The sequence below is a fragment of the Saccopteryx bilineata genome, chromosome 10 (assembly GCF_036850765.1).
Source record: "Saccopteryx bilineata isolate mSacBil1 chromosome 10, mSacBil1_pri_phased_curated, whole genome shotgun sequence".
Classification (NCBI taxonomy): Eukaryota; Metazoa; Chordata; class Mammalia; order Chiroptera; family Emballonuridae; genus Saccopteryx; species Saccopteryx bilineata.
The window spans coordinates 48,254,293-48,276,131 of NC_089499.1; the positions used below are offsets into that span (position 1 = coordinate 48,254,293).

At 37.9% G+C, this 21,839-nt stretch overlaps 1 pseudogene; it reads left to right on the plus strand.

Annotated features, from left to right (window-relative positions):
- Positions 1 to 12,752: 12,752 nt before the first annotated feature.
- Positions 12,753 to 13,346, plus strand: LOC136314010 (large ribosomal subunit protein eL18 pseudogene; annotated as a pseudogene).
- Positions 13,347 to 21,839: the final 8,493 nt, after the last annotated feature.

The window sequence follows — 21,839 nt, forward strand, 5'->3', positions numbered from 1 at the left end:
CATGGTATACTATTCAGCCATAAGAAATGATGACATCGGATCACTTACAACAAAATGGTGGGATCTTAATAACATTATACGGAGTGAAATAAGTAAATCAGAAAAAAACAAGAACTGCAGGATTCCATACATTGGTGGGACATAAAAACGAGACTAAGAGAAAAAAAAAAAAAAAAAAAAGAATACATTGTTGGAAAGTTGCATCCAGTAATTAAATACAGAACTTGATTTTTCTTGACTCTTCTGAAGTTCCTCAACTGCTTTCTTTCTTGCATCACTGACAGGATATTTAGTACTAAATGACACGTGTTTAGTTGTAAAGTGTCTCTCCAGATTTGATTTCTAATTATGCCTCGATTTTTCCTGACAAATAAGACAGGTCGAAAGGTCATTTAAGTTTTGAATAAATGCGAAAGTCTCGGTCCATTCAACTTTAAATCCATGGTTTTCGTCTTCCGTTTTTCTTTGCTTCTTCTTTTGTAGCTATGTCAGACAGGGTACCTAAAAAACTGTTTCATTTTATAACAATAAAGCTACCAACACAAAATAATTACAATTCTTAAACTGATGACAAAAATACCTGTAGAATTTGCAGCTGGTTGAAAAAATACAGGTAACTTTATGCTTTGAGTAGGTACTTTTGTCACCCGCATGCGATTTGCCGACGCGACTAGCACTAACCACTGCACAATGAGACTGCTGACTGACTAGCTCACTCAACTTGTGCATGAGCGGTGCTGAGTATCCCGCATCCCGCCTATGCCATGTCTCCCGTCGCCCGACGGACACCCTCGCGAGTACCTGGTATTTTGTGGAAGAGCCACACTCAAGGAGCCAAAGAGCTGCATGTGGCTCACGAACCGCCGTTTGCTGACCACTGTTCTGGACCATAAACTTTGGTTCAAAAGAATCAATAAAACATAGATGATCAAAACAGACACTTCTAACACTGAAGAAATCAAATAACAAAAAAATCCTTGATACTTCACAGACTGTAAACAAAGACAAAACCTTGTCAATAAAGGTGGTTATCTGAATAAATTTTAGCTTATAATCTATCTTTGGAAGCCAAGTTTTTATGACTTCCATTAGTAAACTTCAAAATCTCCTTTCAAAGAAGTTCTATAGAAAATATGGAAAGCAAGGAGGTTGAGCAGAAGTGGGACATAGAGGTATTATTCTAACACATAACATTCATATCGTGGAACTATGAACGACAATACTAGCCAGGCTGCAGTTGGTGGAGCCTCCCTTAGGGTGGGTTCCCTGGGAAATGGACTCTGAGATGGAGATTTGCCTGCAGAAGGTTCAATGAGAATTCTAAGGGGCAACACCTGGAAGGAGCGAGGGAAGCAGGATTGGGCAGGAGCAAGCTATGATGCAGTTACAACAAAGGCTTCAGACAATTCCACAAGAATTTCTGGAGCTGGGATGGCTTTTCAAAGTTGTCTCAAGCCAAAACAAGAAGCCTGAGCCTTTGTATATTTACATAAACTAGTCCCTGGATGTGGGTGCACCTGGGGAGGAAGCATAACCTTGGGCAAAGCAGCAATGTTTGGCTCAGGGAAAGGCCCAGAGAGAAACTCAGCTGTGGCTTGAAGCACCAATACTGTCAGCTGCTGGGGGAAAGAGTACATCAGCCTGACAAGGGTGGGGGTGCATTTGGGGTTCTGTATCACCGCACTCACTACTCTGCTTGATAGTATGGGAATTAACTCTTCACTGTGTAAAAAACTATATAAGATAGTAACAGACCTTCAATAAACAAAAGCTCAGCTCCCAAGCAATCTCACCTATTTGGAAATATCTTCCAAAAAATAAACTGAGTAAAAAATGCCTTTGAGCAGACAAAATAGATGTCATCATCAAGTCTATGCACTAAAGCTAATGAACTTGATTTACAGGGGAGTCTGCACAAGAAACCTAGAAATATATGGTCTGTGTCCATATTCAATGAGAAATAACAAGAGAAATAGTGTAAAAATTTCTCAATACAGGAAGTTGTGACCATTAAAAATATATCTGTGAGAGAGGAGTCAAGGAAAATGACACAGGGAGAAAAAAATCTTAAAGAACACAGAAGTCTGGAAATATTTAGTGTCACAGAGAAAATGTGTTCTGACATCTTACTGTGCCTAACAGCATTATTGCATTACAGCCTACTACTGTGGTTTATATTTATAATTATTGAGTCTGCAAGAAAATTATATTCTATATAGTTTATAAAGGAAAAACAAATTTCAGAATGATTTCTATTTAGAATAGTTAATTGTTGAAAAGCTTGAGTACTTAATCGTAGCTATCTAGAATCCATCCCATTCTCTGAAGGAACTGTATAGCCAAATTTTTACTCTATGCATAGACATGGAAATTAAAGGTTAACAGGCATGGCTTGAACTAAGGCTTTAGTTAGGTAGATGTTCACACCATACCACAAATTTGTGGTAGAGGCTCTATATCCTACTTCTTTCCTTCTTTAATCAGGTTCCCTAGGGAGTACACTTGATAAGTAAGAAGCTTAGGTATAGTACAGATTCTTTCAGGGGAATTAAACAATTTAATTTCAAAGAGTTTGAAGTATGCTCTTGGTGTCACCAGTCACCTAGCTTAGATAAACTTTCTACTAGCAGGTAGAATTCTGCTCTGGCTAAATCATCCATTCAGTCTCTCTTACTGAGAGAAAGTGAATATTAAGAAGACATAGTAGCCTGACTGGTGGTGGCTCAGTGGGTAGAATGTCAACCTGTGACATTGAGGTCCCAGGTTTGAAACTCCAAGGTTGCTAGCTTGAGCATGGGCTCATTGGCTTGAGTGCAGGTTTGCCAACTTGAGTATGGGATTGCTGGCTTGAGTGTGAGATCATGAAAATGATTTTATGGTTGCTGGCTTGAGCAAGGGGTCACTGGCTTGGCTTGAGTCCCCCACCCCGTCAAGGCATGTATGAGAAGCAAGCAATGAACAACGGAAGTGACACAGCTACAAGTTGATGCTTCTCATCTTTCTCCCTTTCTGTCTATCACTCCCTCTCTCTCACACACAAGAGAAAGAAAGGAAGAAAGAAAGAAAGAAAGAAAGAAAGAAAGAAAGAAAGAAAGAAAGAAAGAAAGAAAGAAAGAAAAAAGACATCGTAAAAAGCAGATTTCTGACCAGTTTCCAGAAGCTATGATGGCTATAGAAGTGAGCAGCTGTTGCCTTTCAACTGATTCAGCTAAGTATGAGGAGAAAATATTCCTGAAAATTTATCTAACTGGAAAGTCAATAGAAATTTTTTTTTTTTTTTTTTGGTGAAACGCTGAATCATTCTGATGCATGTAGCCAGACGTTTATGCAATTTCTCTTTTATCACCGGAAGATCTTTAGTAATTGTGGGCACTCCTCTTATTTCAATAGCTTCAGAGATTGTTGACACCTTAGATTAAGCCACTGGATACATGCCACCTTTTCCATTCATAAAGTGAAAGAACCAGGCATGTGCTGAAAACCTGAAAGTCATTAAAGAACTGGACTTAAAATTATTTTACCTTGAAGTTTTTTTTAACATTCCTATAAGAACTTTATACCTCAAAAGAAATAATCTTCTAATCTTTTTTTTTTTTTTTAAATAAGGACACAACATGAGATCTATCCTCTTGGCAATTTTTTTAAAATTATTTATTTATTTATTTATATTTTTTCTTTTCAGGGACAGAGATAGAGAGTCAGAGGAGGGATAGATAGGGACAGACAGACAGGAACGGAGAGAGATGAGAAGCATCAATCATCAGTTTTTCGTTGTGGCTCCTTAGTTCATTGATTGCTTTCTCATATGTGCCTTGACCACGGGCCTTCAGCAGACCGAGTAACCCCTTGCTTGAGCCAGCGACCTTGGGTCTAAGCTGGTGAGCATTTTTTATTTTGCTCAAGCCAGATGAGCCTGCACTCAAGCTGGCAACCTTGGGGTCTCGAACCTGGGTCCTCGGCATCCCAGTCCATCGCTCTACCACTGCGCCACCGCCTGGTCAGGCCCTCTTGGCAAATTTTAAAGTTACCATAGACTGTAGTATTGTTGACTATAGGTACAATGTTATATAGCAAGCTGTTCTAGAACTTACTCATCTTGTTTAATTGAAACTTTATGCCCATTAATTAGTAACTCCCTATTGTCCCTTCTCATAGTCTCTATATTATTTCAGTTATTTCATAGCCCTTGGCAACCATCATTACACTCTGATTTTATGAATTTGACTATTTTAGATACTTCATATAAGTGGAATCATATAGTATTTGTCTTTCTGTGACTGGCTCATTTCACTTAGCCTAATGCCCTCAAGGTTCATTCATGTAGTTACATACTGCAGCACATCCTTCATTTTTAAGGCTAAACAATATCCTGTTGTATGCATATGCTACATTTTCTTTATTCATCTGTCAAAGGACATTTAAGTTGTTTCCATATCTTAGCTATTATGAGGAGTGCTGCAATGAACATGGGAATGTTAATATCTCTTTGAGATCCTGGGAATCTTCTAATCTTCAATGCATAAAAATTGTATCCATTCTCTGCCTCTCTCCTTCCTTCATCATTCTTTGACCTTAGTCAAGTCCCCTGGATTATATGGCATTTAAAAATGTTTTCTTATTATTTTAGAGAGAGAAGAGAGAAAGAGAAGGGGAGGAGGAATGGGAAGCATCAACTCATAGTATGTAGTTGCTACTCGTATGTACCTTGACTGGTCAAGCCTGGGGTTTCAAATAGGTGACCTCAGCATTCCAGGTCAATGCTTTACCCATTGCATCACCACTGGTGAGGCTTATGGCATTTCTGACATACCCATAGATCGCTGTGTTTTAATAGTGTGAAAAGCATAACACATTACTGTATACCCTGGCAATCTCTCTGCTAACTAAATCTGTCCCAGTTCTACAAAAAAAAATTTTTTTTTGCTTATATTGAATCTTCAACATAGCACTGGGAGTGCTATGGGCACTAATAAACATTAACTGGGGAAAATAAGTGTCTGCTTTACTTACCTTTGGCATTAAGTTGCTTAGCATCTCATTTAGTACTCACCAGGTGTAGCCTGCCCTAAGCTATTCAAATAATAAGTTTTTTTATTTCTGAGAAAGAAGCTTAATTTTACATTCATCCTAATTGTTCATAATTTTCCCCAGATAAAGTATCTAGTATGCTATATGCCTTGCAGCACAGATAATCTATCAGAGAGTATACATGAAGATATTTAAGATCCATTCAAACTATTAATCATGTCCCCATTGTTAACAAAATCCAAACACTCAACACAAATTGAGTAAGAAAATCAGCCTCAATCTCAAAAGCAGAGTCTTACACTTTTATATCTTACAAAGAAAGACCTTATTTTCTCTATGAAACCACAAACAAATTAGAATATTTAGTCTTGAAAACATAGTTGGATGACTTAATTCATATACAGTGTGTCCATAAAGTCATGGTGCACTTTTGACCGGTCACAGGAAAGCAACAAAAGATGACAGAAATGTGAAATTTCACCAAATAAAAGGAAAACCCACCCAGTTTCTGTAGGATAATGTGGCAGCATGTGCACATGCACAGATGATGATGTAACACCGTGTATACAGCAGAGCAGCCCACAGCCATGCCAGTCGAGATGTGGACGGTACAGAGGAAAGTTCAGTGTGCTCTGTGGCTTGCTAAATTCAAATCCGTGACCAAAGTGCAACGTGAATATTGGCGCATTTATAATGAAGCGCCATCACATAGGAATAACATTACTCGATGGGATAAGCCGTTGAAGGAAACCGGCAGTTTGGTGGAGAAAGCCCGTTCTGGTAGGCCATCAGTCAGTGATGAGTCCGTAGAGGCTATACGGGATAGATACTTAAGGAGCCCTAAAAAATCTGTGCATGAGCCCACATTGAACTGCACTGAATAGGTATGAAACTGGGAGAGTTTTCCTTTTATTTGGTGCAGATTTCACATTTTTATTGTCTTTTGTTGCTTTCCTGTGACTGGTCAAAAGTGCACCATGACTTTAAAGACACACTGTATTACTGGAGCAAGCTGGAGTTTATTATTTGTACCTCAATGAAATAAGGCACATTAGCATATAATCAGTGTTCCTAATTTTATGTTGAAGGGAAGCACATAAAACAGCAAGTGTCACTTGAGGTAGCAGTCTACTGGTATTAATGATCAATTAATTGCCCATTGTGTAGGGGTAATTTCTAGTATATGAGTGACCTGGAAAGAAGAATGGACCTTATATTAAACTGGCAGTATATTTTAAAGTATTCTTGTTTAAAGTGAGAAATTAAAGTTTATCTAAGATATAGGAAATCTGATTATACCATTGGCAATTTAGTTTACAGGCAAGTCCCCGGGTTACAAATGAGATAGGTTTTATAGGTTTGCTCTTAAGTTGAATTTGCATGTAAGTTAGAACAGGTACATTTTCCTATTAAATGAAACATTAACATAGTATTGATTTTTACCTTTATGTGCATTTCTTTTTTCTTCTTTTCTTCTCTCTCTCTCTCTTTCTCTTTCTGTAAGAGGAGAGGAGATAGAGAGACAGACTCCCTGATGCACCCCAACTGGGATCCATCTGGCAACCTCCATCTGGCAACCTCATCTGGGGCCGATGCTTGAGTACTGAGCTATTTTTAGCACCTGAGGCTGACATGCTTGGGCCAACCGAGTTATTCTCAGCGTTTGTGGCCACACTGGAACCAACTGAACCATTAGCTGCAGGAGGGGAAGAGGGAGAAAAAGGGGAGCAGGAGGGGGAGAGAAGCAGATGGTTGCTTCTCCTGTGTGTCCTGGGAATTGAACCCAGGATGTCCATATACCAGGCTAATAATCTATCCACTGAGCCACAATCCAGGGCCTTAAACATTTTTAAACCTACAGAACTTATATCACTTGTAACCTGGGGACTGCCTATACTATATTTCATTCATTCACTCACTCATTCCTACTTTACCTTGAGTGGGAACATAACCATAAACTATCATTGTTCTAAGAGACTAACAAGCAGATTATAGTTCTGCTTCCAATCATGATGGAACAACTGGTACCAGACTTGCCTTCTCACTGTAAACAACTAGAAAACTGAATAAAATTTATGAAACTGTTTTTCAAACATTAGACAACAGAGAACATAGGACTGTGATCCTTAAGAGAAGAAAAACAAAAAGTTAAGTCCTATGATCACACCAGCTTTCTGCCAAGGTACTTTCTGGACTATAGTGGTGGTGAATGTGGAATCTAAGTGGAACATGTAAGTGTTGCTAAATGAAGAGATGGAGATTAGAGTACAGGGGGGGCTGAGAAAACTGGAGTTCATAGGGTAGAATTCTTGTGAGGAAGGGGTTACATAAAGAAAATTTCCAGAAGTTTGTATGAGGCTACACAAGGCAAGGTTAATAACAACTATAACAATCACTGAGGAAGACATAACTACTGGGGAACTATGGGCTACAAAATTCATAGAGTTCACAATTCAAGGAAACATTTATGTAGAGACCTCTTTAAACACCTGAGGCATTTAGTAGAGACCCCAAAAAGAGTATACCTTAAAAGTAGAGCTAAATAGTCTGACTAGGTAGGGGTACAGTGGATGGAGTGTTGGCCTGGGATGCTGAGGACCCAGATTCAAGGCCCTGGGATAGCTGGCTTGAGTGTGGGGTCATAAACATTATCCCATGGTTGCTGGCTTGAGTCCAAAAGTCGCTGGTTTGAAGCCCAAGGTTGCTGGCTTGAGCAAGGGGTCCCTGGATCGGCTGGAGTCCCCCTAATCAGGGTACATGAGAGAAAGCAATCAATGAGCAACTAAGGTGCCACAGCAAAGAATTGATGCTTCTCATCTCTCTCCCTTCCTGTCTTTCTGTCTCTTTCTCGTTTAAAAAAAAAAAAAGGTAGAGCTAAACTAGCCATAGATTAAGGTGATTCTACACCTATATAACAAAACTTAAAAATCAAGTCTTGAAAGGACCAAATTGATCTCTAAGTATTTTAACTTCCTGCCAAATGCTACTCTTTAAAGGAAGATAACAATCAATCAACATAAAACATCATAATGTCAAGCATCTCATTAAAAACTGTTAGACTCATGAAGAAGCATGAAATGTGATCCATAGTCAAAATAAAAATTAGCCAATAAGACAGTCCTAGGCCCTGGCTGGTTAGCACAGTTGGTTAGAACGTCCTCTCAAAACACCAAGGTTGCAGGTTCAATCCTTGGTCAGGGCACTAATGGGAAGTGACCTATGAATGCAAAACTAAGTGGAACAACAAATGGCTGCTTCTCTCTCCCTTTCTCCCTCTCTTTAAAATCAGTAAACAGAATATAAAATTTTTAAAATCCTAAATGACAGAGATGGCAGAGTTATTAAACAAGAACTTTTTTTTTTTTTTTTTTTTTTTTTTTTTGCATTTTTCTGTAGCTGGAAACAGGGAGAGACAGTCAGACAGACTCCCGCATGCGCCCGACCAGGATCCACCCGGCACGCCCACCAGGGGCGACGCTCTGCCCACCAGGGGGCGATGCTCTGCCCATCCTGGGCTTCTCCATGTCGCGACCAGAGCCACTCTAGCGCCTGAGGCAGAGGCCACAGAGCCATCCCCAGCGCCCGGGCCATCTCTGCTCCAATGGAGCCTCGGCTGCAGGAGGGGAAGAGAGAGACAGAGAGGAAGGCGCGGCGGAGGGGTGGAGAAGCAAATGCGCGATTCTCCTATGTGCCCTGGCCGGGAATCGAACCCGGGTCCTCCACACGCTAGGCCGTAAACAAGAACTTTAAAAACTATTGTAAATGTATTCAAAGATTTGAATAAAAATATAAACTAATAGGGTATAAAACTAAAGATATGTTAAAGAACCGAATGGACATTCTAGAGCTGACAAATACATAATCAGGAATGAAACATTCACTAGATGAGATTAACATTACTTTAGGAAATGCAAAAGAAAATCAGAGAACTTGAAGCCATACATAGCTTTAGAAACTATGTAGACTAAATCCAGAAGAAAAAGCTTGAGAAAAAAGGCACAGAGCCTTTGTGACTTACGTGAGAATATTGAGTGATATAACATGAATGTAATTCAAGTTCAATAAAGAGGAGTGACAGAAAAAATGAACAAATAAAGGCAAAATTTTCTCTCAAAATAATAAAGAACCTTAAAACCCACAAATCCAAGAAGCTCAATGAATCCTAAACACAATAAGTACAAAAGAAACAAAATCAAGGCACATCATAATCAAATTGCTGAAAACAAGTCTCAAAGAGAAAATCTTAAAAGCAGCCTGAAAAAAAGAGACACATTACAGAGAAAACAAAGATAAGAAAAACTTCTAATTTCTCTTCAGAAATCATGCAACCAGAGGGTTTCTAAGTGACAAAAGAAGAAAAACAGAAAATATCCCTAAAAAACAAAGGTGAAATAAAGACAATATTAGACAAACACTGGGAGAATTTATCAGCAGCAGATCAGCACTTCAAGAAATACTAAAGAGCCTGACCTGTGGTGGTGCAGTGGATAAAGCATCAACCTGGAAGCTGAGGTCACTGGTTCAAAACCCTGGGCTTGTCTGGTTAAGGCACATATAAGAAGCAACTAAAAGTTGATGTTTCCTACTCAACCACCCCCCCACCTTTCTCTCTCTCTCTCCTTTCTCTAAAATCAATAAATAAAGTTTTATTTTTACTTATTTATTGAGAGGGGGCGGGGGACAGACAGGGACGGACAGACAGACAGGAAGGGAGAGAGATGAGAAGCATCAACTCATAGTAGCAGCACCTTAGTTGTTCACTGATTGCTTTCTCATATGTTCCTTGACCAGGGGGCTCCAGCTGAGCCAATGAGCCCTTGCTCAAGCCAGTGACCTGGGGGTCAAACCAGCGACTATGGGGTTTCAAACCTGGGTCCTCAGCATCCCAGGTCAATGCTCTATCCATTACGCCACTGCCTGGTCAGGCAAAAAATCAATAAATAAAGTCTTAAAAAAAAAGAAATGCTAAAGAAAATAATTCAGATTGAAGGACAATGAAAGCAGAGGGAAATTTAGACTTACACAAAGGAATGATGAGTTTCAGGCATAATAATTGTATGGATAATTAGATATTTTTTCTTTATTTTTAAAAAAGATAGTTTACTGTTTGAAGCAAAAATAATAATGTATTGATAATTTATAACATGTACAGAAATTTTAGAGCATACAATAACACAAAAGTAAGAGAGGAGTGGAATGACTTTCATGCACTTTTTGTGGTAAAATATATATAACAAAATTTGCCTTTTTTTTTTAACAGAGACAGAGAGAGAGTCAGAGAGAGGGATAAGATAGGGACAGACAGACAGGAACGGAGAGAGATGAGAAGCATCAATCACTGAGTTTTTAGTTGTTCATTGATTGTTTTCTCATATGTGCCTTGATTGTGGGGCTACAGCAGACTGAGTAACCCTTGCTCAAGCCAGCGACCTTGGGTCCAAACTGGTGAGCTTTGCTCAAACCAGATGAGCCCGCACTCAAGCTGACGACCTTGGAATCTCGAACCTGGGTTCTCCGCATCCCAGTCCAATGCTCTATCCACTGTGCCACCACCTGGTCTGGCTAAAGTTTGTCTTTTAAACCATTTTTAAGTGTACAACTTAGTAGAATTAATTATATTCACAATATTATGCAACCATCACATTACCTATCTCCAAAAATTTTTCATCATCCAAAACAGAAACTTTGACTGTTAAATAGTAACTCCTCATTACCCACACTAAACATTTTTAATATTACAATGTGGTACTCTGAAAGTCAGATTCTCCCCTTCTCAGGGATTTCTGTTGAGGACTGCAATTGCCCATTTGTATAGCGACTTTTCCAAACTTATTGCAAAGCCTGCACTTATTGTGTGTGGTTACTGAAGTTGTTGTTCTATTATCTCTGAGGTCAGTAGAACTCTTGATATTTTCCCTGACCAGGAAGTATTCTGTTTTAAGATTCTTATATTAAATATAAAATGGTATATTATTTAGCTGTATATAAAGCTAAGAAAATATCAAGATATATATTTTTTACCCAGAACAAATGCAAAAGTAACACAAAGAGAATACCTAATAAGCCAAACAAAGATATAAAATATTGATAGTATTCTTTAAAAAGTGTTCAATTAATCCAAAGAAGGCAGGAAAAGAACAAAAAGGAAACAAATAATAAAGGGGAAAAGTAAAAAACAAGTAACAAGAGGTATAAACTCAGCCATATCTATAATTACATTAAAAGTAAATGAACTAAACACTCCAATTAAATTGCAGAGATTTTCAGCCTACTTTTTTTAAGTTCCAGCTATATGCTGTTTATAAAAAGTAAATTTTATATATAAAGCCACAAAATGTTAAAAGTAAAAGGATAACATCTATTGTAAAATACAAAGGACTAGTTACAATTCAAAAATAAAAAGACAACTAAGTTAAAATAGGCAAATTTTAGCCAGCATGCAGATATCCCGGGTTCAATCCCTGGTCAGGGCACACACAAGAAGCAACCATCTGCTTCCCCTCCCCTCCCTTTTCTCCTTCTCTCTCGCTTTCCCCTTTGCAGCCAGTGGCTTGACTGGTTCAAGAGCTGGCCCTGGGCACTGAGGATAGCTTGGTTGATTTGAGCATCATCCTCAGACAGGAGTTTCTGGGTGGATCCCAATCAAGGCGCATATTAGAGTCCATCTCTCTATCCCCCCTTTTCTCACTTAAAAAAAAAAGGAAAATACCTGAATAATTATTTCTTTAAAGAAGATATAAAAATGGGCCCTGGCAGGTTGGCTCAGTGGTAGAGCAATGGCCTGGCGTGTGGATGTCCCAGGTTTGACTCTCAGTCAGGGCACACAGGAGAAGTGCCCATCTGCTTCTCTACCCCTCCCCCTCTTGCTTCTCTCTGATGGCTCCATGGCCTCCATCTCAGGCTCTAAGAAGATCTCAGTTGCTGAGCAACAGACCAACTCCCCAGATGGGCAGAGCATCACTCCCTAGTGGGTTTACCAGGTGGATCCCAGTCAGGGCACATGTGGGAGTCTGTCTCTGCCTCCCTTCCTCTCACTGAAAAAAAAAGATATAAAAATGATCAATAAGGACATGAAAAGGCACTTAGAGTCATTGATCATCATGGAAATGCAAGTAAAACCACAATGAGGGCCATAGCCAGTTAGTCCAGTAGAGCATCCTCCTGAAACAAGAAGGTTGCCGGTTTGATCCCTAGTCAGGGCACACATAGGAAGCAACCAAAGAATGCACAACTGAGTGGAACAACAAATGAAAATTTCCCTTTCCCCTCTCCTCTCTCTCCTTTCCTCTCTGTGTCTCTCTTAAAAAAGAAAAAAGTCAATAAAAAAAATTAAGCCCTGACTATGGATAGCTCAGTTGGTTGGAATGTCGTTCTGGAACACAGAGGTTGCTGGTTTGATTCCTCAGTCAGGGCACATACAGAAGCAGCTCAATATTCCTGTCTCTCTCATTGAAAGAAAAATAAATACAATGAGATATCATTAAAGATATCCCCCAGCCTCTCTCATTAAAAGGAAAAATAAATACAATGAGATATCACTTCATACTCACTAGGGTGAATATAATAAAAAAGACAGTTAATAACAAGTGTTGTCAAGGATGTGGGAAGAGTAAAACCCTCATACACTGCTAAGTGGAACTGGGAGGGTCACAGGTTAAAAGATCAATATACAAAAATTACTTATGTTCTCTCTTTCTGAACCAGGTGGAGCAGAAGATACCATCATGGGAGTCAACATCTGTCACAAAAAAGACCAAAAGTTTCGGTGCATGAAGTCTATGAGCCAAGACATCTACCTAAGACTGCTGGTCAACTTGTACAGGTTTCTGGCCAGAAGAACCAACACTACCTTCAACCAAGTGGTGCTGAAGAACCTAGGTTGTTCATGAATCACCAACAGGCTGCCTCTGTCCCTTTTCCGGATGACCCAGAAGATGAAGCTTCCTGGCCAGGATGGCAAAACTGCTGTGGTTGTCGGGACTATCACTGATCAACTGCCTGTCCAGGAGGTACACAAACTTAAGGTGTGTACACTTCATGTGAACAGCAGTGCCTGGAACCACATCCTCAAGGTTGAGGGCGAAATTCTCACCTTCCACTAGCTAGCACTGGATTCCACTATGGGCTGTGGCATCATCCTGCTTTCTGGTCCTCATAAGAATGAAGAGGTGTACAGGCAGTTCTGCAAGATCCCAGGGACCCCTCATAGCCACACCAAACCTTAACTACACTCCAAGAGCCAGAAGTTCACATATGTGAGAGGCCATTGGGCCAGCCACGGCTATAAAAACTATCCTCAGACTCTACGTTGTTACTAAAAATTTTTTGGATGCTTAAAAAAATAATCACTTGTATTTCTACATACTAGAGAGGAACAATTGGAAAATAAAATTTTATTTTTTAATTTTTTTTTTTGTATAGGAACAGAGAGAGTCAGATAGAGGGATAGACAGGGACAGACAGACAGGAAGGGAGAGAGATGAGAAGCATCAATCATCAGTTTTTCGTTGTGACACCATAGTTGTTCATTGATTGCTTTCTCATATGTGCCATGACCGCGGACCTTCAGCAGACTGAGTAACCCCCCACTCGAGCCAGTGACCTTGGGTCCAAGCTGGTGAGCTTTTTGCTCAAACCAGATGAGCCCACACTCAAGCTGGCAACCTCAGGGTCTCGAACCTGGGTCCTTTTGCATCCCAGTCCGACGCTCTATCCACTGCGCCACCGCCTGGTCAGGCTGGAAAATAAAATTTTAAAGCACATTTATAACATCCCTAAACATAAATTACTTAGGGAAAATTTGACAAAGTATGTGCAAGACCTATAGACTGGTATGGTAACTACTAATATGGCTAAGATAAATAAAAAGAGAAACCATGTTCATGAATAAAAAGAATCAATTTTTCTCAACTATAGATTGAGCACATCCAAACTAAAGTCCCAATAGGCTTTCTAAAGAAAATTTGTTGACAAGCTAAATCTAAATATTACATGGATTAGCCACAACAAATTTGAAATTCTATTACTTGACTTTAAGACATAGTATATAGCTATAATAATCAAGACAGTGTGATATTGGCATATGGATTGACCTATATGTCAAGAAAACAGACTTAAAAAAGAGAGAGACAGAGAAAGACAGAGAGAATTGACTTTCAACAAAAATTTCAAAGAAATTCAATGGGGATAGTCTTTTCAACAAATAATGCTAGAATAACTGGATATATAAATGGGGGAAAAAGTGAACCTCAAAAAGCTAGCTCAAAATGGACCATAGGCCCATATGTAAAATAAAAAATTATAAGGTACAGAAAAAAAAACTTATGAGAAAAATCTTCACAGCCTTAGGATATGCAAAGATATCTTATATAAGATTCAAAAAATAACTAATCCTAAAAGGAAAATGAAGATAAATTAGATTTCATCAAAATTATTATCTTCTGCTCTTAGAAGAATATCACTAAGAAAATGAAAAGACAACCAAAGACTAGAAATAAATATTCATAATATCTATCTATCTATCTATCTATCTATCTATCTATCTATCTATCTATATATATCTATATCTATATATATATATAGATATATATCTGAAAAGAGACTTGTATCCAGAATATACAGATAACAAATCCTTACATCTTAAAGACAAAGAAACAAATTATTTTTAAGTGGACAAAAGGTTTAAATAGATACTTCATAAAAGAGGATATACAAATGACCAATAACCACATGAAAAGATGCTTAACATCATTGGTCATTACAGTAGGAAAATGCAACTTAAAACCACAATAAGATACCACTTATATACCCTATAGAATGGCTAAAACTAAAAAGACATACTATCAAGTTTTGACAAAGATAGGAACACCCAGGACTGCTGCTATACATTGCTGGAGGGAGTGTAATAAAGTTCAACCACTTTGAAAAACTATTTGGCAGTCTTCTATAAAGTTAATGTATTCTTACCATCTGACACAGAAATTTCACTCCTAAGTACTCCTTAAGAAAAATAAATATATATATATACACAAAGACTTGTCATTGGATGTCTATGGCACTTCTATTATAACAGCCAAAAACTGTAAACAATTCATGTCCATCAACAGATGAATGGATAAATCAATGTGATATCTAAAGGACTACCATTCAGTAATAGAAAGAAGTGAATTACTGGTATATATATGGATGAATTTCAAAAATATTATGCTGACAAAAAGTAGCCAGACACAAAAAGAGTACCCGTTTTCTGATTCCATTTAAATGAAATGCTAAAACAAGTAAAACTAATCTTTAGTGACAGAAATCAGATCAGTGGTTGCCCAGGGGTGGGTGAATGACTTTGACTGCAAAAAGGCACAGGGGAACTTTTTAGACTGACAGAAATGTTCTATATTCTGACGGAGAGGTTACATGGGTATATACATTTGTCAGAACTCACCAAACTGTGTACCTTTTTAAAATGAATAGATTTTATTATGTGTAAATTATACCTCAGTAAAGTTTTTTTAAAAAAATTTAAAAGCAGATTATAGTAACATTCAGTCAACAGTTATATTGTTTTAATGCAATATGACTTTTTACTAAATGTTAAGGAAATACAAAGTTGAATTAGACATGGTCTTGTCCCCCAAAATATGTTTAAGATAGATGAGTGTACAGAAAATTGCTGTACAAAACAAACTGTAGTCACATTCTTTTATAATTTCATGGTACTGTAAAGGGACAAGACTTGAGCGCTAGCTTTCCAAAAGCTTGCAGGAATAATGTGAATTCAGCTGGTGGCAGCATGGATGGGGCAGACAGTCACCATAAAACCTACATACAATCAAGTACAACAAATCATTAAACATGTTGGCTCAGATCCTATTAATTGTAAATTTGGAACAATATGCAAAGTATAATTATGAAATTCTTATTGAATAGAAAATTTTATAGTTTAGGACTTTAGAGCTACAATTAATAAATAATGAAGAACCAATGAGCACTGTATACTCTTTTTCTTGTATCACATTCCTTTATGGAGATATTGGCATGATGGAGGAAATGCAGGTTTTGGAGTCAACCTAATAACAACAACAATAATAGCTAACATTTCTGAGGGTTTACCAGGTGCCTGGCAGTGTAATTACTGAATCATCACAATAAATCCATTTGTATGATAGGTACTATTATTATTATTATTATTATTATTATTAACTATTTACAGGTGAGGAAACTGAGATCGAAAAGATTAAGTAACTTTGTTCAAGTATACACAGCTCATAATTGACAAAGCCAGGAATTGAACTTAGCCCTATTGATTCTGGAGCCCAAACTCCCAACGACTTTACTTTTTCCTGCCTCAAATTCCATTTTGGTACCTATTAGTTAAGTGTCTTGGCAAGTAACAAGATCTTTGAGCATCAATTTATTGTCAGTATGGCAAGAATAATTTATGGAGGGCTATTATAAAGTCTAAATGATATGACTTAAATTAGATCACTGAGCACAGTACTTAGAAGTAATACAATATATATCAGCTTTTCCCCCTGTTTAATTTAGACTTAATTTATAACATGTATAACACAGAACTTTGTGAAGGTCAAATGAGAGTTAAATAAAAGTTCTTTGCAAACAATAGAACACTATATAAATTCTGATTATTACAACGATATAGCAGCATAAGTAGAAACTTAACAGTGGCTTTTTAAAATTCAGTATAAAAAGTTCAAACTCCTAAGACTCCCCCCACCCCACCCCAAAACAGTAGTTTCCAAATCTGGCTGCCCAGGAGAAACATTGGGGGCATGGTTGTGGAAACTCAATCATACTCTATCTACGAAGACCTACTGAATTTAAAATCTCTGTCCCTAATATCCAGGTGAGTCTAATACATCGTTAAGTTTGGGGATGGTTGCCCTATAAAAATCACTTCATGCCTAACATTCATTCAGCAAATATTTAAAGTATTTCAATTATGTCAAAGTACTATGTAGGCCCTGTGATCAATGATTTGCATTTAGTAATACCAATTATTCATAATTGAAAGTCATAAAGTATACAATAGCATTCTAATAAGTATTTTATTTATTTTTATTTTAATTCATTGTGTTTACATAGTTACAAGTGTTCCCCCAAATATAACTCTCTTCTCCCCCTCCCGTGTTCTCCTTGATACCCCTTTGCACCCTCCCCCCACCGCCTTCCCCCCTTCCCTCCATGATTTACTATCCTGCCCTCTATCTCTCTGTGTTATGTGTATATACTTTCCCTAATGTCTTTCCTTTCTTTGATCCCCTCCTCTCATCCCCTTTCCCTCTGACCACTTTCCCTCTGGACTCTTTAACCCCTTCTCTGCCTCTCTTCTGTTCCTCAGTTCACATTGTTCATTGGATTCCTCATATAAGTGAGGTCATATGATATTTTTCTTTCTCTGCCTGGCTTATTTCACTTAGCATAAATAGGTCCATCCATGTTGTCGCAAAGGGTAAGATTTTCTTCTTTTTCACAGCCACATAGCATCCCATTGTATATATGTACCACAGCTTTTTAATCCACTTGTCTACTGATGGACTCTTGGGCTGTTTCCAGATCTTGGCTATTGTAAACTAAACATGGGGGTGTAGCATGAGATTCTTGTTGAATAGAAATTTTGAATCAGCAATGTTATTCTTAGGATATATTCCTAGAAGTGAGATTGCTGGGTCAAAAGGCAGTTCGATTTTTAATTTTTTGAGGAATCTCCATATTGTTTTCCACAATGCCTGCACCAGTCTGCATTCTTACCAGCAGTGCAGGAGGGTTCCCTTTTCTCCACACCCTCGCCAGCACTTGTTATGAGTTGTTTTCTTAATGAGCACCATTGTGATAGGTATGAGATGGTATCTCATTTGGTTTTAATTTGCATTTCTCTAATGATTAGTGATGTTGAACATTTTTTCATATGCCTATTTGGCCATCTGTATGTCCTCTTTGGAGAAGTGTCTATTCAGTTCTTTTGCCCAATTTTTGATTGAATTGTTTACTTTCCTGGTGTTGAGTTTTACACATTCTTTGTGGATTTTGGTTATTAACCCCTTATCTGACTTGTTGGCAAATATAATATGTTCTCCCATTGTGTGGGTTGTCTTTTTATTTTGTTCATGTGTCTTTTGCTGTAAAAAGCTTTTTAGTTTGATATAGTCCCATTTGTTCATCCTGTCCTTTATTTCACTTGCCCATGGAATTAAATCAGAAAATATATTGCTGCAAGAGATATCGGAGAGCTTACTACCTATGTTTTCTTTCAAGATGATCATGGTTTCATGACTTATAATACATTCAAGTCTTTTATTTATTTTGAGTTTATTTTGGTGAATAGTGTAAGTTTGTGGTCTAGTTTCACTTTTTTGCATGTATTTGTCCAATTTTCCCACCACCATTTGTTAAAGAGGCTATCTTTACTCCATTGTATGCTCTTACCTCCTTTGTCAAATATCAATTGGCCATAAAGGTGTGGGTTCATTTCTGGGTTCTCTGTTCTGTTCCTTTAATCTGTATGCCTGTTCTTATGCCAGTACCAAGCTGTTTTGAGTACAGTGGTCTTGTAGTGCAACTTGATAGCCAGAAGTGTGATACCCTCAGTTTTATTTTTATTTTTCAAGATTATTGAGGCTATTCATGTTCTTTTTTGGTTCCATATAAAGTTTTGGAATATTTGTTCTATATCTTTGAAGCATGTTATTGGTATTTTAATAGGAATTGCATTGAATTTATATATTGCTTTGGGTAGTATAGACATTTTAATGATATTTATTCTTCCTATCCACGAACATAGTATATGCTTCCACTTGTTTGTATCTTCCTTGATTTCTTTTATCAATGTTTTATAATTTTCTGAGTTGTCCGTTGATTTGCAAAAGCGATTTGCCATTTAGTGGAAGTTTCCCAGAGCCATTGTTGTTGATCCTTTGAAAAAAGGAACAATAATAATTTTGAGGATCAAAACCTATAAGCTGTAAGGGTCGCCTATGCCCCTTGATAATCCAGGAGGCAACAAGATTATATTTTTCAATGTGCCCAAGCTGTAGCTGCTCTTGTACCTATCGAGCAGCTGCCCTAAGCTTCTCCTGAGAAAGGGGCCATTGGTCTACCCATACAGGATTATCTGATTTCCAAGTAATTGGGTCTGCATAATGCATTATTGGGGTAGCAGGAGCTACGGAGGCCCCTATGCTAAATTTTGATATCCTAATCCACACCTTCTGGTATTGGGTGCCATTTCTATGGGGGTGAGAATTCCTTGTTGTTCTTTCCCTAGTCCCTTAGTGGGCAAAAATCCCCGATCAAGCATCTGAGTACTGACTAAACCATTAGGACCGACAGGCAACGCTCCCATATTTTTCAAAACATCTCTACCCGACAAATTAACTGACCATCCAGGGAGCGCATAAGGTTTAAAAAAATCGAGAATGACCTTATTAATCTTCCCAATGTTGATCTAGCCCTTTAAATCCATCAAAGTCTGCTTTATATATTTAGGTGCTCCTATATTAGGTGCGTAGATATTTATAATAGTTATATCTTCCTGTTGGATTGCTCCTTTTATCATTATGTAGTGACCTTTTTTTATCTCTTACTATAGTCTTTATTTTAAAATCCATTTTGTCTGATATAAGTATTGCTACCCCAGCTTTTTTTCATTTCCATTTGAGTGAAATATTTTTTTCATCCTTTTTATCTTCAGTCTATGTGCATCTTTTGTTTTAAGGTGTGTTTCTTGTAGATAGCATATGTATGGGTCTTGTTTTCTTATCCACGCAGCTACCCTATGTCTTTTGATTGGATCGTTTAATCCATTTACATTTAAGGTTATTATTGATATGTAATTTTTTTATTATTTTTTAAATTAAATTTAATGCAGTGACATTGATAAATCAGGGTACATATGTTGAGAGAAAATATCTCTAGATTATTTTGACATTTGATTGTGCTGTATACCCCTCCCCCAAAGTTAAATTGTCTTCTGTCACCTTCTATCTGGTTTTCTTTGTGCCCCTCCCCTCCCCTAACCCCTCTCTCCTTCTTCACCTCCTCCCCCCTCCCCCAACCTCCCGCCCCTGTTGCCATCACATTCTTGTTCATGTCTCTGAGTCTCATTTTTATGTCCCTTCTATGTATGGATTCATCTTAGTTTTTTTTTTTTTCTGATTTACTTATTTCACTCCGTATAATGTTGTCAAGGTCCATCCATGTTATTGTAAATGATCCAATGTCATCATTTCTTATGGCTGAGTAGTATTCCATAGTATATATGTACCAAAGCTTTTTAATCCACTCGTCCTCTGACGGACACTTGGGCTGTTTCCAGATCTTCGCTATTGTGAACAATGCTGCCACAAACATGCGGGTGCATTTCTCCTTTTCGAGCCGTTCTATGGTGTCCTTGGGGTATATTCCTAAAAGTGGGATAGCTGGATCAAAAGGCAGTTCAATTTTCAGATTTTTGAGGAATCTCCATACTGTTTTCCACAGTGGCTGCACCAGTCTGCATTCCCACCAGCAGTGCAGGAGGGTTCCCTTTTCTCCACATCCTCGCCAGCACTTATTCTGTGTTGTTTTGTTGATAAGCGCCATTCTGACTGGTGTGAGGTGATATTTCATTGTGGTTTTAATTTGCATTTCTCTAATGATTAGTGAAGTTGAGCATTTTTTGATATGCCTATTGGCCATCTGTATGTCCTCTTTGGAGAAGTGTCTATTCATCTCTTTTGCCCATTTTTGGATTGGGTTGTTTGTCTTCCTGGTGTTGAGTTTTACAAGTTCTTTATAAATTTTGGTTATTAACCCCTTATCAGACGTATTGTCAAATATGTTCTCCCATTGTGTAGTTTGTCTTTTTATTCTGTTCTTGTTGTCTTTAGCTGTGCAAAAGCTTTTTAGTTTGATATAGTCCCATTTGTTCATCCTGTCTTTTATTTCACTTCCCCGTGGAGATAAATCAGCAAATATATTGCTCTGAGAGATGTCGGAGAGCTTACTGCCTATGTTTTCTTCTAAGATGCTTATGGTTTCACGGCCTACATTTAAGTCTTTTATCCATTTTGAGTTTATTTTTGTGAGTGGTGTAAGCTGGTGATCTAGTTTCATTTTTTTGCAGGTAGCTGTCCAATTTTCCCAACACCATTTGTTAAAGAGGCTGTCTTTACTCCATTGTATTTCCTTACCTCCTTTGTCAAATATCAGTTGTCCATAGAACTGTGGGTTTATTTCTGGGTTCTCTGTTCTGTTCCATTGATCTATATGCCTGTTCTTATGCCAGTACCAGGCTGTTTTGAGTACAACGGCCTTGTAGTATAACTTGATATCAGGAAGTGTGATACCTCCCACTTTATTCTTCTTTTTTAAGATTGCTGAGGCTATTCGTGTCCTCTTTTGGTTCCATATAAATTTTTGGAATATGTGTTTTATATCATTGAAGTATGTCATTGGTATTTTAATTGGTATTGCATTGAATTTATAGATTGCTTTGGGTAATATAGACATTTTAATGATGTTTATTCTTCCTTACCGTGAGCACGGTATATGCTTCCACTTGTTTGTATCTTCCTTGATTTCTTTTATCAATGCTTTGTAATTTTCCGAGCACAAGTCTTTAGTCTCCTTGGTTAAATTTACTCCTAGGTACTTTATTTTTTTGGTTGTATTTGTGAAGGGGATTGTTTCCTTAATTTCTCTTTCTGACTGTTCATTGTTGGTGTATAAAAATGCTTCTAGCCCTGGCCGGTTGGCTCAGCGGTAGAGTGTCGGCCTGGCATGCCGGGGACCAGGGTTCGATTACCGGCCAGGGCATA